Raw genomic sequence first — 15,245 nt, forward strand, 5'->3', positions numbered from 1 at the left:
AACCAATGGGAAAAAACGAAGTAATCTTCACCACCTCCCTCAGGTGATCAAGATAATTCTGTGAGACTCAGGGAAGACATAGGGAAGGACAGCAAGTCACTGGAATGAATATGTTATATCTATAGTATGGACAAAATTACAAGTGGAATTGATGGAGAATGTATAGTAAAGTGACTAAGATCAGCATTGCTTTTAGCTTTTAAAAAGACAGAGACGGATATTAAAGAAAAATGAAAGGAATAAAAGTAGAAAGCTATATGATGTAAATATTTCTAGAGAATTAGAAAAAAACCCATTTGTTAATTACCTCAAAGCAGCCAATTTTCTTCTGGTTGGGATTTCACATCTTGACTGAAAAGTAAAAAGGAAATGTCATGTAAGTCACAAATAAACAGTTCAGAATGAAAATGGGGAAAAAATAAAAGAAATCTGACCAACTGGATTGTACAGACATTCTGGTCTGACAAAATAATTAACTTTTCCAATGAAAGTCTTATGATAACTCTGCGCTGAACACACCCTTACATTATCATCTGACAACATTAGCCTTTCGGTATGCAAACTATGAGGCCGCTTACTGACTGCTAACCCATTTAGTCAGCGCCTTCTACACCCTCCTGATGGCTTTACCCGGTGCATATGATTAACCTGAATGCAAGCGATGCAGTCTTAACCTTGCTATACAAAGGAATGTAAAGAGAATTTTAGATAAGGATACAGTGTAGAAACTGCATCATGATGCATTTTTTGATTACTAAATTCTAGGGAAACTAGACACATAATACAACTGCATGAAATGTAGTTTACTATCATGAATTCTGATGTAAATGCTGCACTAATATATTACAGGTCGCTGTAAGATGGATTTAGAGTTGCTCCTGTATTTTGACTTTCTCTCATTTTCATTCTTTTGTTTCAATATTTTTCTCTTATCTCTATTCTTACTTTCAACATTTCTTTACCATGTCCTTCCTTTTTCTGATGCTGTTTATTCAGATTTTTACAATCCTTTTCTTATATATTTAATATTTTTCCTCTCAATTCTTAATCAATATCTCTTATGCTTCTATTTTCGAAAAGATTAAACTTATTATGTTTCTCTCTCTCTCTCTCTCTCTCTCTCTCTCTCTCTCTCTCTCTCTCTCTCTCTCTCTCTCTCTCTCTCTCTCTCTCTTATCTGTGTGTATGTCTGTATATCTGTCTTTTTTTCTGTTTATCTGTCTGTATGTCTGTCTGTCTGTCTCTCTTTCTTTCTCTCCCTCACCCCTCATCTCAGACATAAGTATGGCTTGTCAATAATCCACACTGCCTTCAGTACTTGTCAACCTTTTCTTCTGTTATGTTCTCCAGGATATATCAGGTATTCCAGGCTTCCTCTGTCGTTCAGGTTATTTTTCTCCTAAATTATTAGAGCCGTCACAACTTCACCCATTGCTTGCATTCTTAACTTCCGGTACTGAGGGTATCTTTCTACCCCCGTTGACTGTGCGACAATTGATCACGACGGTACGATCTCAGAACACGACGGTACGATCGTTGATCACGACGGTGCGAACCCCTAGCCACGAAGGTACGATCCTTGAGCACGACGGTGCGTTCCTAGAGCACGACAGTGCGATTCTTGAGCACACGGTTACGATCCCTTAACACGACGATGCGACACTTACGGATGATGGGCTGGATTTTGTTTTGTCTTAAAATTTAGGTCAGAGGCCAAGTTCATTATACCTAAGGGTCGTACCGTCGTTCTGATGAACTTAGTCAAAGTGTGTGTGTGTGTGTGTGTGTGTGTGTGTGTGTGTGTGTGTGTGTGTGTGTGTGTATTGTGGTTTCATCCTTCTTCTTCTTCTTCTTCTTCTTCTTCTTCTTCTTCTTCTTCTTCTTCTTCTTCTTCTTCTTCTTCTTCTTCTTCTTCTTCTTCTTCTATTTCTTCTTCATCTTCTTCTTCTGATCTCTCTCTCTCTCTCTCTCTCTCTCTCTCTCTCTCTCTCTCTCTCTCTCTCTCTCTCTCTCTCTCTCTCTCTCACCACAAGGAAGTTTTAGATTATTGCTAGTCGTGTCAGGGTCTGATATTGTCATGCAAATGTCTCCCAGTGTCTGTGTTTGCAAGGAAATTAAGCAAGATAACACTGAGGAGTACGGCTGTTGTATACGTCAGATCTGATTCAGATCTGTTGCTGTTCAGTCTCCCTCCCCCCACCCGTCTCTCTCTCTCTCTCTCTCTCTCTCTCTCTCTCTCTCTCTCTCTCTCTCTCTCTCTCTCTCTCTCTCTCTCTCTCCTTTCGGCAAAATCTCGTGCTAGATAGTCGTAGGTAAATACTGCGTTTGCGTCTGTCTGTTTGTCTCTCTTGCTAAGGGTATTTGCTGGGGGAGAGAGAGAGAGAGAGAGAGAGAGAGAGAGAGAGAGGAGAGAGGAGTAGAGGAGACGAGGGAGGGAGGGGAGAGGAGAGAGAGAGAGGCGAGAGGAGAGGAGATGAGAGAGAGGAGCGAGAGAGAGAGAGCGAGAGATGAGGAGAGAGAGAGAGAGAGGAGAGGAGCGAGATGCGAGGAGAGAGTGGAGGAGGAGGTGGAGGAAGTGGAGTGGAGAGAGAGTAGAGAGAGAGTGAGAGAGAGAATTGGAGATGGGAGAGTGAGAGGAGAGAGATGGAGAGAGATGTAGGGATGAAGAAGAGAGAGAGAGGAGAGAATGAGAGGTAGAGAGAGAGAGAAGTAGAGTGGAAGAGAGAGAGAGAGAGAGAGAGAGAGAGAGAGAGAGAGAGAGAGAGAGAGAGAGAGAGAGAGAGAGAGAGAGAGAGAGAGAGAGAGAGAGAGAGAGAGAGAGAGAGAGAGAGAGAGAGAGAGAGAGAGAATCATCTGCCTTACTGTCCCTGAGGTAACACTTTGAAGGTATTAGTAGTATGGGATCATTGCCTCGATAGGACGGCATAGTTAGTGTCATTAGGTGGGTTATTTAACTGAGTCTCTCCTCTCTCTCTCTCTCTCTCTCTCTCTCTCTCTCTCTCTCTCTCTCTCTCTCTCTCTCTCTCTCTCTCTCTGTAGGAAGTTAGTTTGTCCCTGTCTGTCATCTTTGCTCGATGCCAAATTGGTTGATTTCACTCCATCGTCTTGGACAAACAGGAGTTTAGCATGCAACTCGTCAATTCGTGAGGACTCGAGTTGATTAATCTATAGGAATTGCTAATCTACGAGCCAATCACAGACAGTCTGTTGTTCTTGCCTTTAATCACATCTTGTAATATTTATCGTGCGAATGGGAGTCACATCTCATATACATATAAAAAAAATAATCGTTTTGTTTTGTTTACTGTCTTCTGTTTCTTGTCATCCATAATGTGTAATTTTCCTTGTTCCATCTTATAAATAAATTTTTTCATTCTTTTATATCAAATTCATACCCATTTTTACCAAACAACACTTTTATTCTAAATGATATTACATACTTTGCAGATTTTGATATGATATTTTCTCTCAGAGGTTTTATCATTCTCTGTTACTCCTGTTGAATTAGAACACTATAACCACCTTCATTTAGAAAAGAATCAATTCTGACATATGCCATTACAAAGAACACTATCGTAGGGGATAGAACACGAGTCTTCCCAGCATCAATTCAACACCTTGACCTTAAGCTACAGTGTCACCAGAAAATGGTCCCCATTTTCTTCCTTATCTTAGATCTATTAACTCTAAATATTCGAGTTTGCTTTACGTCTGTTTATGTGGTTAAGTATATATAATTTTCCAAAAGACTAGAAACCACCATTGTCTTTAAGGCGACACTCTCTCATCTCAATATTGATTAGATTCCCTTTGGCTGTATAAACCCTATTCCTTCCCTTATTGTATCCCAAACTCCTGAATTCTTTCTCCGTCACACCCCAGTCATTTTCTCCCAGAAATTCGTTATACATCCTTAGTTCAGTGTTATCCTTACAGAGGCTCTCACACTTTGGTTTCTAGTGATCAAGGGCCCTTGAGCCCTGTCTCACGACATCCACTTTGCTCCCTAGATTGTCGTGCCTAAGGTGGGTCATCCTCTTTGGTTTTCTGTGATCCTCAAGGGGCCGCTTAACCCTGTCGCACACCCATCCATTTTGGTCTTAGTGACCAATTTGTGTCGTCTTTAAAGTGGTTCTCCCATTTCGGTTCCTTGTGATCGTCAAGGACTCCATCACCCCCCTTCAGCCCCGTCGCACCCCATCCACTTTGGTCCCGAGAACTCTTCCCTCTGTCATGCCCACTACGCCTGGAGCAGTGTCGTGGTGATGACGTTGGAGAAGGCTCTTGCCCTACCCACTACCGGCGGAGGGATATGATTAAATCCACAAAGCCTTCCATCTCTAAATCAATATCTATTTTCCAGTGCACGAGTTCTGCAGTAGACAAGCGGGCAGTGGTCAGCGGGGCCCATTAATACCACGTCATAATCTGCTTTGATTGAGGGAGCGAGAGCAGGCCAGTGCTAATGAAGCCACAATGAAGTAATTAGAAGTGGGTCAGGGGAGAGATGAGGAGAGAGAGAGAGAGAGAGAGAGAGAGAGAGAGAGAGAGAGAGAGAGAGAGAGAGAGAGAGAGAGAGAGAGAGAGAGAGAGAGAGAGAGAGAGAGAGAGAGAGAGAGAGAGAGAGAGAGAGAGAGAGAGAGAGAGAGAGAGAGAGAGAGAGAGAGAGAGAGAGAGAGAGAGAGAGAGAGAGAGAGAGAGAGAGAGAGAGAGAGAGAGAGAGAGAGAGAGAGAGAGAGAGAGAGAGAGAGAGAGAGAGAGAGAGAGAGAGAGAGAGAGAGAGAGAGAGAGAGAGAGAGAGAGAGAGAGAGAGAGAGAGAGAGAGAGAGAGAGAGAGAGAGAGAGAGAGAGAGTTGTCTTTCTCATCACTCTCTTGAAGTTACTATTCCTGCATATCAGCACCTCCCCTGTCTTGTGCATCACTATTCACATAGAAATGATCGTTTAGTGATGCTGAGTCACATTACCAAGATGACATCTCACTAAGTTCACGACCTCAACAATATAATTAGCTCATCAGGTTTACGATCTAATCCTTATCAGACTGTCACAGGCACGTAACTACAGAATCACATCACCATGTGAAAGCCCTGTCTTCAGCCATCATCTCACAAAGACACACATCAAACTCAAAATCCTAACCTCACCAAAACACGCAGACGACGACCTCATATGTCTACTGCTTCTCCAACGCTTCCTCTTTATCAGTTACTTGACCCTTACCATCCTCCTAAAAGTACTGCTTTTCCATGACCACCTCTCCATCAACGACTGCATCCCTCCCATCATCAAAATCTCACCTAATCCCTCATATCTCTGACCTGACCTAGATAGCCACTACAGCAAGCCTCCTCACATTACCCTTCCCTCCCACTATCTTAGTAAGACCTCAGAGAGCGTCGCCACGCCGGCCCCTTCACCCGCGTCAGTAAAGGCCGCGGGCGTGGATGCTAACCAGGTTGCTGCGAGGAGTAGAATGGCGGACAACACAGCCGGAGCCTCGCGGGGGCGCCACGGTCAAAACCAATTAAGTCAGACAACGTTGTCACCTAAGTTCGCCAACCATACGCTAAGTTTAGGAGGAAGGTCAGTCCTCGGCGCTTAGCTGCTGAAGAGAGATTCAATTGCAGCTTGTAATGTCTCAGGGGAGGCGGGAGAACACGGCTTTCCTATAAAGAACATTTGAGGAACAAGATGAACAAGATGATGCTCTCAGAGAAACTAGGTGATCACAATTCTCAGAACACGACACATATGACTAGCTGCTCTGACGGGAAGGGCAAAATGCTTTATACTTAAGCATCATTTCAAATGACAGAGTCACTTAATCTTTTCTATATTCCAGTACATAAAGTGATATAGCAATGACGACTGAGAGAAATTCTCTTGGGTTATGGTTGCTTAGCTTCCAGCCATTTATCTTCTCTATTAGTGTAAGTCGCTGGAAATTCACCCGAAGCACAGAACTGACACGGAGCGTCCAGAGACTGACCATGGAAGTCCTTTCGGACTGCCTGGAAACCCTCATGACAACAACACAGCGGCGCCGTTCCAGTGGGAAGCCTGGACTAACGCTGCCACCCCAACCTTGAGCTGAAGAGGATATTCATAGCCCCATCCGCGACAGGAGACAATAATAGTCCAACCTCCCACTTATCTTACACACGGCCGGGACAACAGAGACACTGGGCCTTCCCCAGTCCCCAGCCCCTAGCCCACACTATCCCCTAGTCCTCTCCTGCAGTCCTAACCCATGTCCGCCCCCTCCTCCCGCCCTGTTCCCCCTCCCTCGTCAGCCGCCACCCTCCGTTTATAGAACACTGCAACATCCACTTGCCCTCCCGCGTCGCTATCTGTCCCTTGAGAGGAGACACAGCGACAATAATAAACTACCAGAGTCACCCCCAAGAAATTCCTGCAGATCCCGTTCTAACATGAGGTAAAAGGAATTTCCAGAGAAACAAGCAAGTCTGTCTGTTAACGACGTAGATCTGGTTCCTGGGCGTGTTATGAGCGACCCAGGACCTGCACTCGCCCAGACGATATAATGACCACGTATGCAGTTGACATCGCAAATAGGCTGGGTCCTCATCACAAGGGTACCATATAATTTGCATATCAAACTACGGCGCTGACCAGGTCCCCAAGGGCTTACACTTACTATTGTTTCATGGAGGGATATTCTCTCTCTCTCTCTCTCTCTCTCTCTCTCTCTCTCTCTCTCTCTCTCTCTCTCTCTCTCTCTCTCTCTCTCTCTCTCTCTCTCTCTCTCCTTCTCTCTCTCTCTCTCTCTTCCTTAGCTGGTGGACATATCAGCAACACACTCAGCTAGCGTGGGTGAAGCATGGATGCTGGCGATATTGTTGGGGTAGTGGTGGGGAGAGAGAGGTCAGAGCCGGAGGCAAAGGAGAGGGAGACGGCGGGTTGACTGTGTGGGATGGTGATTGTGAGGACTAGAAATGTTGATTGTGATCGTGGCGGTGTTGGTGGTGGTCTTGGGAAATAGTAATGGTGATGAATGGGGTCGTTGATGGTGATAATCCGAGTCAATGGTTTTGCAGAATCTTGAAAACACCTGGTACTATAAGGATGAACATATTCCTTTTTATTTCTGGGTCGTGATGATCATGACTGACTGAAATTGTTGGTGGTGATGAAGAATGATGATAATGGTAGTAGATGAGGATGACGATAACTGACAACAGCGGATAGTGACAGTGATTATAATAGAAATATTGAAAATTTTGTTTTGCTCTGGCTACTAGATGTTGGTCGATGATTGTGAGGAAGTGTGAATGTTGAATGATGGTTTTAGAGGAGCTTGAATGTTATTGGAGGTTGAATGTTAACTAATTGTTGCAGTGGAGGTTGAATGCTTATTGATGATTGCAGTGGAGGTTGAATGTTTGATGATAGTTACAATGGATGTTGAATGTTTACTGATGGTTGCAGTGGAGTTTGAATGCTGATAGATGGTTGTGATGGAATTATGACTGTTAACTGGTAGTTGTAATGGAAGTGTGAGTGTTGATTGTTGGTTACATTGCAGGTATGTTTGCTAATTGACAGCTATGGTCAAGTTGATAAGAATCATTATTAACCGATAGTGATGATATTCTATTGCCACTGGTAGGTAGTAGGGAAGATGATCTATAGAGGAAATGGTGTCAGCTAAGATTGGTTGAAATGATATATAATGGTTGTAATGTTGTGACTAAGATATGACTAATTGAAAATGACCAAAGTGAATAGTGACATTGGTCTTTTCAAGTATACGTAAAGGTTAATGATAGTGATGATAATAATTACTGGGTTTTATAGCGATGATGACATTATTTTCACAGCTACATATGATGAGCATTAATGAAAGACGTTCAGTTCTAATACTATGATTATCGTTTACAATGAATATCTTTGCAATACTCAAACTTATAAGGGGCAATGTTGTAGCTACAACAGATCCTTCACTGGATATGCAAATCAGAGAGGGAAACTATAGATGTCCGCAAGCTGTTGATGGTGGCGGAAATGTCAATCCTTGGAAGTCTGAGCATCAGTAGATATGGTAATATTATATACATATATATATATATATATATATATATATATATATATATATATATATATATATATATATATATATATATATATATATATATATATATATATATATATATATATATATATACATATACTTATCTATTTATAAATCCACCATACACCACTGCACCCAAGAATACATTCTGAGTGTTACACATTTATGTCTGTCTTCCAAGTTCCCATTTTCTGTGATGCTCTGACACTCCTAGCCCTGCTGCTGTCTTTGTACTTGACACCACAATCTCCACCACGACCTACTCCTACTCCTCCAGCACCAACAGAACCACCAACACCAGCGACAACAGTCTGTCAGTCTGTCAACTCCCCCCGGAGTCCTACCAGAGCTAATGAAAGTGAAAGAATATGTAGATAATGACTCTCTTACCGTCTATGTGTTACCTCAGCCTTATTCCCTATTGCTCTATTGGCCACTAGACTTGAATTGATAAGTATGTTTAGAATGAATGATAGATCTGTTACTTAAGCAGCTACATTAGAATCTGGTTTTCCAAACTCTATGGGTGTAGAGTTTATTTTCTTTTTCAGTAAATTCAGTCAATTATCCAAAGGTTGTAGGAGTATCATTTTTAAGCAATGCCTGTGTAAATGATGTTTTCAACACATTTGCGATTATATTCTCTCGTCCAGACTGAAGTAATCTCTCTCTCTCTCTCTCTCTCTCTCTCTCTCTCTCTCTCTCTATATATATATATATATATATATATATATATATATATATATATATATGTATGTATAAAGAGATAGATTACACTGCACACTTCTTTGGCTTTATACTTGCTCTGATATCAGGGCAATGACTTGAAAAACAAAATCATTTTTATATGCTTATAGTGCTGTTTATAAATCAACTTTACATCTAACCAAGGCTGAAGACTTGTACGGAGCTCACATCAACGACATTGTGCCGCTGTAGCTGCTATAATGAAGCTATAGAACTATATCGCCAAGCTATATTGGATCCTCAGCTTGGTAACCTTGTCAATAATCAACCATGTGGAGCATTGGATTAGACTCTGGGACGCGTGTTATCCAGGTCTGTGGGTTGGAATCCCGGCCATATCCCATGTATATTCGGTGGTAACTGTGAATACTAATAACAGAGGAACGGTTGCTCAAGTCTCACATATAACACAGTAGTTAGACGAACTCCAGAGATCACTTTTTTTTTCACCCAATTAATCTTGAGGATTTAAGTAAATTATTCGGATTCTCAACCCATGTAAGGGTTGAAGCTACCTTAAACCATATCTATGTTTTTGTCGAGAACAAATCCTTGATTATAGAATATTTATAGAATATATAGAATATTATAGTTAAATACTGGAGTTTTTTTTGGAATAGAAAGAGTATATAGTGTGATATACCTTCTAAAAACTTTGAAAAACATCTCAAAATTTATAGAGATGGAATAACCTATGTGAATATCAGGAGGGGGACTTTGTATATGCTAATCTTTATGATATGTAGATATGTCTTCTTTATCTCGACTCAAGTGCCGTTGCTGTCGTATCTGTTATCTGTCACAACGGGTTACATCAACGACGGCATAGAAGCTGATATTAAAGCAGTGTGTTAATCATGGCCCCAAGACAGCCCTAGCGCAAAAACAGTTCCGATATGTTCAGGTCATCTTTGATCTGACCCTTGAGGATTGGGTCAAAGACCAACCAGTCATATACAAGGTGGGGGGGTTGGTTACCGTCGTGTTCACGGATCATACCGTCATTTCTAACCACCGTCACACTGGACAGTTCAACCAGCAGAGAACAGACAGGTCGTCGACGAGATAAATACAAAAGCAAATCGCGAATCGTTCGAGTATCGAGAAAACAATAAATGAATCTCGTATGTAGCAAGTCCTGCCGACATACAACAGACCCAGAAGGTACGAAACATATGGGACATGCTCGAAACAAATGGTTCAAATGGAGCAGGATTGAAACAAATGGGATACACATAGGGAAAAAAATGGGAAAGCGTTGAAACACACGGATCGCAAATGAAACAGGTGGAAAAAGCATGAAGCAGATAACTCAAACAACGAAACTTGTGAAGGAAAAATAAAGGCGTGGTTGAAACCAAAAAATGAAACAGATAGTTCAGATGGAAAACAGGTTGAGCAGGCAGCAAGGAAGATGGTCTGAATGTGATGCATATGGAGCAGGAATAAACGAGATCAAATAGAGATAAGATGGATGATACAAGAGATGGAGGCAGGGATTTGGAAGGATGGAGGAGGGAGGATAACAGAGGGAGAGAGGATTGAGGTGAAGTGGAGAGAGAGAGAGAGAGAGAGAGAGAGAGAGAGAGAGAGAGAGAGAGAGAGAGAGAGAGAGAGAGAGAGAGAGAGAGAGAGAGAGAGAGAGAGAGAGAGAGAGAGAGAGAGAGAGAGTACTTCGCTTGACGAGATATCCTCATAAGGAAGGGATAGCGCTTAACACTCACCACAGACATTACTCGTCTCTTTCAACCCTTGTTCTCTGTAGTCACACACACACACACACATACACACATACACACACACACACACACACACACACCTATATATACACACACACACTCACACATTACATGCTCGTCTATACAAAAATCATCTGGAAGTGTTTTATGCCAACTGACAAGTCTTCTATTGTCAGTTGTCACTCTTTGCAGATCTCATACTCCTATGTTGAAGCCTTACTTAAGAGTCTCTATATATTTTCCTTTTCTATATATTTCTCTTGGATCATGAATACTTTTGTTTGGTAATTTTTCCATGCATTCCATTCACCCTATATCTGATAAATTTTTGGTCTTAGATTATTCTCTTTAATCAATTATTTCTGCCTGCTTATTATGCATGTCATCTTCTTTTTAGACAGTATAACACCATTCTTTTTCTAATATTTTAGTCTATTCCATGTGTCCCACCCTCTTCCCACACAGGCGAGGTAGTGTCAGAAACAGAATGACAGAGCCTGACAAGAAAAATTATTTCACCCCTTCCTGTGAGTTACAAGAATAGGTTAGAGGTCTCACATTTGTTCACCATGGAAGAAAGAGGATTAATGGGTGACCTGATCACAGAACCTTTTAATTTTAAGCCCATATCATACAATCAGTGAACAGTTCTTCGAAAGATACAAAGGTAAAACAATAGACACCTTGATATGAAATTAAGAAACTTGTTAAAAAAGATGCATAGATGTATCTTGATAGCAAATTTGTAGTGGATGACTGGAATAAACTGGATTATGAGATAGTAGACGTATGTAGCCCAAAGAAATATATAAAAGTTGCATGATATTAGAGAAAGTTCGAGGGATGTGGCACCAGGCATATAGAACTTCCTCCCAGTACAGAACATGTAAGTAATAACAAACAGGTGACCACAAAAAAGAGTACTGATTAATTTGCAATGGATGATTCTTGCATCTCTATAAACGATGGAATGTAGTTATGGTTGAGCTGCTATTGGGAATTACTGTCAATATTGCAACAGTCTTACCATAGTATATATGTATATTGTTGGGCGTGCCACTGCAACGCGCAGTTAATCCACAATAGACGATAATTTCTCCCTAAATTGATGTAAGATCGGCCTTCCTCCCGAGCGCTGTGTCAGGTGCACACACGCACACACACACACACACACACACACACACACACACACACACACACACACACACACACACACACACACACACATACACACACACACACACACACACACATACACACACACACACGATATAGGAGGCACCTATACGCCATTAGACTCCGTATTTGATGCTTTTCCATTCTAACCTAGTCAAAATCTCCTTGAAACTAGCAGACCCATAGCTCTCCTTGCCTCTCCACTTCCAAACTAGCCTCAGGCCCTTGCGAACTAGCAAAGCCCAGAGGAGCAGCGGTAGCAGAAGCGGCAGAAACCTTGCTATTAGCTCCGGTTTCCGATTCGCTATTAACACGATGAAACCAGTGGCTAGCGAGAGGTTCTCACAGACATATCATCGATTACGGGGAATACAGGAACGGATATGAGGACTGAACTGGCTCCATCTGACCCGACGATATCTTGTGAGTGCTTCTGCTGTGGGCTGGGTGCTTGGTTGTTGAATTATGCTGTACTCTGTATCTTCCATGGATTTCCCGAGTGTAGGGAAGGTTGCCTTATAATCTGTTCTGATTCGGGTGTTGTCAGAATCGCGGTCCATTTGAATGGTCAAGTCTTATATCGAGCTACAAACGGATTACTTGGAAAAAACTACCAATTCTCATTTCTCCATTTCTTTGCCCATTTCCCACTCACTTAATTCCTTTCTCATTTCTCCTCCCTTATCTCGACACATTTTGCTATCTCGCTATTTCCTCGTGACCTTTGATAATGGCATAAAAAGATATATATCAAATAAAAATCAATTACAGTGGAACCATTACCCATTATGTTTTTTTTTACAGCTATACTAAGTCGCTTAACTTGATTATAAACCTTAGAACAAATGTTATCCGAAAGTCGGGTTACGAATACGAGAGAAAAAGTATATAAAAAATATTCTAAATTAAAAAAGAAACATGTTTTATCTTCCGGACAAATTACAATAAGTCTCGATTCAATTGAGAGAATTTTTCCTGTTCATTAAAGTATCAATTGGATATTCTTACACTTATGGAGGTATACTGAGGACGAACTGCATGAGAGCATTTACCTAACTGATGGTCAGAATTCATTAGTCAGTTTCATTGCTTAGTAAAGCACTTATTTCATAGTTAATTGGTTTATTCCTATAGGAGGCAGAAGTAAGGTGTGTGTGTGTGTGTGTGTGTGTGTGTGTGTGTGTGTGTGTGTGTGTGTGTGTGTGTGTGTGTGCAAACCGACTCATGTTACCAAGATAGTGCGTGTTGAGATACACATTAATTAAGTACAGTGCTTGAGGACACACTCAAGTGAAGACCCTCATTCAACACTCTTTAGACGATTGAAGTGTGTAAACACTGGGAGCAGTTACGCAAGATACAGGAACAGACTTATCTCATATGAGTACGTGATATGGTTTACCTTAATTTAAGATGAAGCTATAATGTAATTAATGAACGCACTCACCTTAGTAATATACACTCACTCGAGTACAGTAATGGTATTCAAAAAGACTACATACAGACTTAAGGCTTACAAAACGCACCTTCAGTTGATTGTGTGAAGAAATACAAGGATATAGCCAACAATTAACAAGTAGCGTGAGTCAACAGACTTTAGTCCAAGAGAATGCTTGGAAATCATCACAGTGAGTCTGTGGAAGATTTATAAAACTCAAGTATTGTGCGAAAAAACACTTGAGTGCGAGATCCTACGTACATTCAACTTTTAGAATAAGAGCGTGAATGAACACTACTTGAAATGATCCTACAACTTTACTTAATAAAACGGAATGCTTGAACACACTGACACTATAAGTACGATACAATGTCTCTCAATGGTTCACCTCACTCAAGCAAAAGTGTGTGGACAAACTCATCCCAGTAGAGTGTATGAATAGAGCGCTAAGGCCTCTGCAACCGGCTTCCTCTCACCATTTCCTGCCCAATCTTGCGCGAGTGATTGCATTGATCATCACTCACTACGTCATTACCTTGCCCCGGGGGGTAATTTCTGCTTTTGGAGTCCGTAGGCTAGAGAGTTCCCTCATCTTCTGCTTTACTATCCTGTCTACATGTGTAGTAGTAGGTTGGGTGTGGAGGAGCCCTCTGGTTTACTATCCTGTCTCCATTTGCAGTGGTAGGTTGGGTGGGGGAGGAGCCTTCTGGTTTACTATCCTGTCGCCATCTGTAGTGGTAGGTGGGCTGGAGCCTTCTGCTTTACTATCCTGTCTTCATCTATAGTGGTGCACTGGGCGGGGAGGAGCCTTATGGTTTACTATTCTGTCCCCATCTCCAGTGGTGGATGGGGAGGAGCCTTCTACTTTATTATACTCTCTCTCCGACTGTCTAGATTAGGAGTAAGAGATACAAACACTGTTCTCCAACAGATAACTTTATCACAGACCATCATGTCTTCTGTCGTCTGGCTTTCCCATATACTTCATCTGCTCACTGCTTCATATTTTCAGACGTATAACCATGATTCCACGTTGATCTTGGTTTTTCTCTGTTTCTGGTAAGGTAATGTTTAGGATACGGCAGCGTAAGCAAGCAAACTATACTAATTTGATCGTAGGTTTCGATCAAGAATTAATTCTGTATCTATGTGTGTATGTAAATGATTCGAATATCTGTTCTTCCATGGCTATTTGTCTGTCTGTTACATATCTTCGAACTCAAAAACTTCAGGAGGATAGTCCAGGACTCTCCACTAGATTTAAAAATTTTTTGCTTGAAAAAAATGTTCAAAAAGTCTTTTGACTTTTTATAAATATCTATTTTGATATATCAACGCAGCGCAAGCGCTTCCCAATGGCAGACAGGATTTCACTGATAAGTATGCCAGACAGAGCTAATATGCCTCTGCAAGGAGACAAGATAATCGATAAGAAATACCTTTGTAGGCTGGAGATAAAGACTCGAAGACCTCTCTTGATTGTTGTTTGAAGGGGAAGGTTTTGGAAGTTGAAGAATGTGGGAGGCTTGATTTGGAGGGCACGTGGCAGTGTGGTGTGGACGAAAAAGCTAATAAAAGAGAGAGAAAGGAGGAGAGCGATAGATATAGGGGCTCAACCCATGTATTCCACTGTGCTGAACAGATTCTTACAGTTGGCTCCACAGTCATCAAACTTATTCGGAGATTTCAGTCGCCCTATTATCAGATTATGTTAGAAAAGGTTGTTTGAATGAATTACTTGCTTAGTGTACTCAAATGACCACTGAAATACAACTCAGGAGGAGTTAGATATCATATCATTCTTGTTTCTTTTCATTTATTCTTTTCTATTGTCTTGACGTAGCGAAAATCGTTTCCTCAAATATTCATTGTTATTTGAATCCCTAAAACAAAAAGCTGAGATAAGACAACCAGAGGCTAAAAGGCCAGATGAAGCAAGATTCTTGTTAGGAAAAAATGTAAAGAAGAACATTTATTGAATAAAAGTGGTGGAAAAAATAGGGCTATAAGAAACTGACTGTGGGCAGCATACATAGATGAAAAGTTGTGT

At 41.4% G+C, this 15,245-nt stretch overlaps 1 long non-coding RNA gene across 1 annotated transcript in view; it reads right to left on the reverse strand.

Annotated features, from left to right (window-relative positions):
• Positions 1 to 307: 307 nt before the first annotated feature.
• LOC139748095 (uncharacterized) overlaps positions 308 to 15,245 on the reverse strand; it is a 106,660-nt gene continuing 91,722 nt past the window's right edge. The window contains exon 3 of the long non-coding RNA XR_011712534.1: positions 308 to 351. This is a non-coding gene — a long non-coding RNA (uncharacterized lncRNA). The remainder of the gene's footprint in view (positions 352 to 15,245) is intronic.

The sequence above is a fragment of the Panulirus ornatus genome, chromosome 72, assembly GCF_036320965.1.
Source record: "Panulirus ornatus isolate Po-2019 chromosome 72, ASM3632096v1, whole genome shotgun sequence".
Lineage (NCBI taxonomy): Eukaryota > Metazoa > Arthropoda > Malacostraca > Decapoda > Palinuridae > Panulirus > Panulirus ornatus.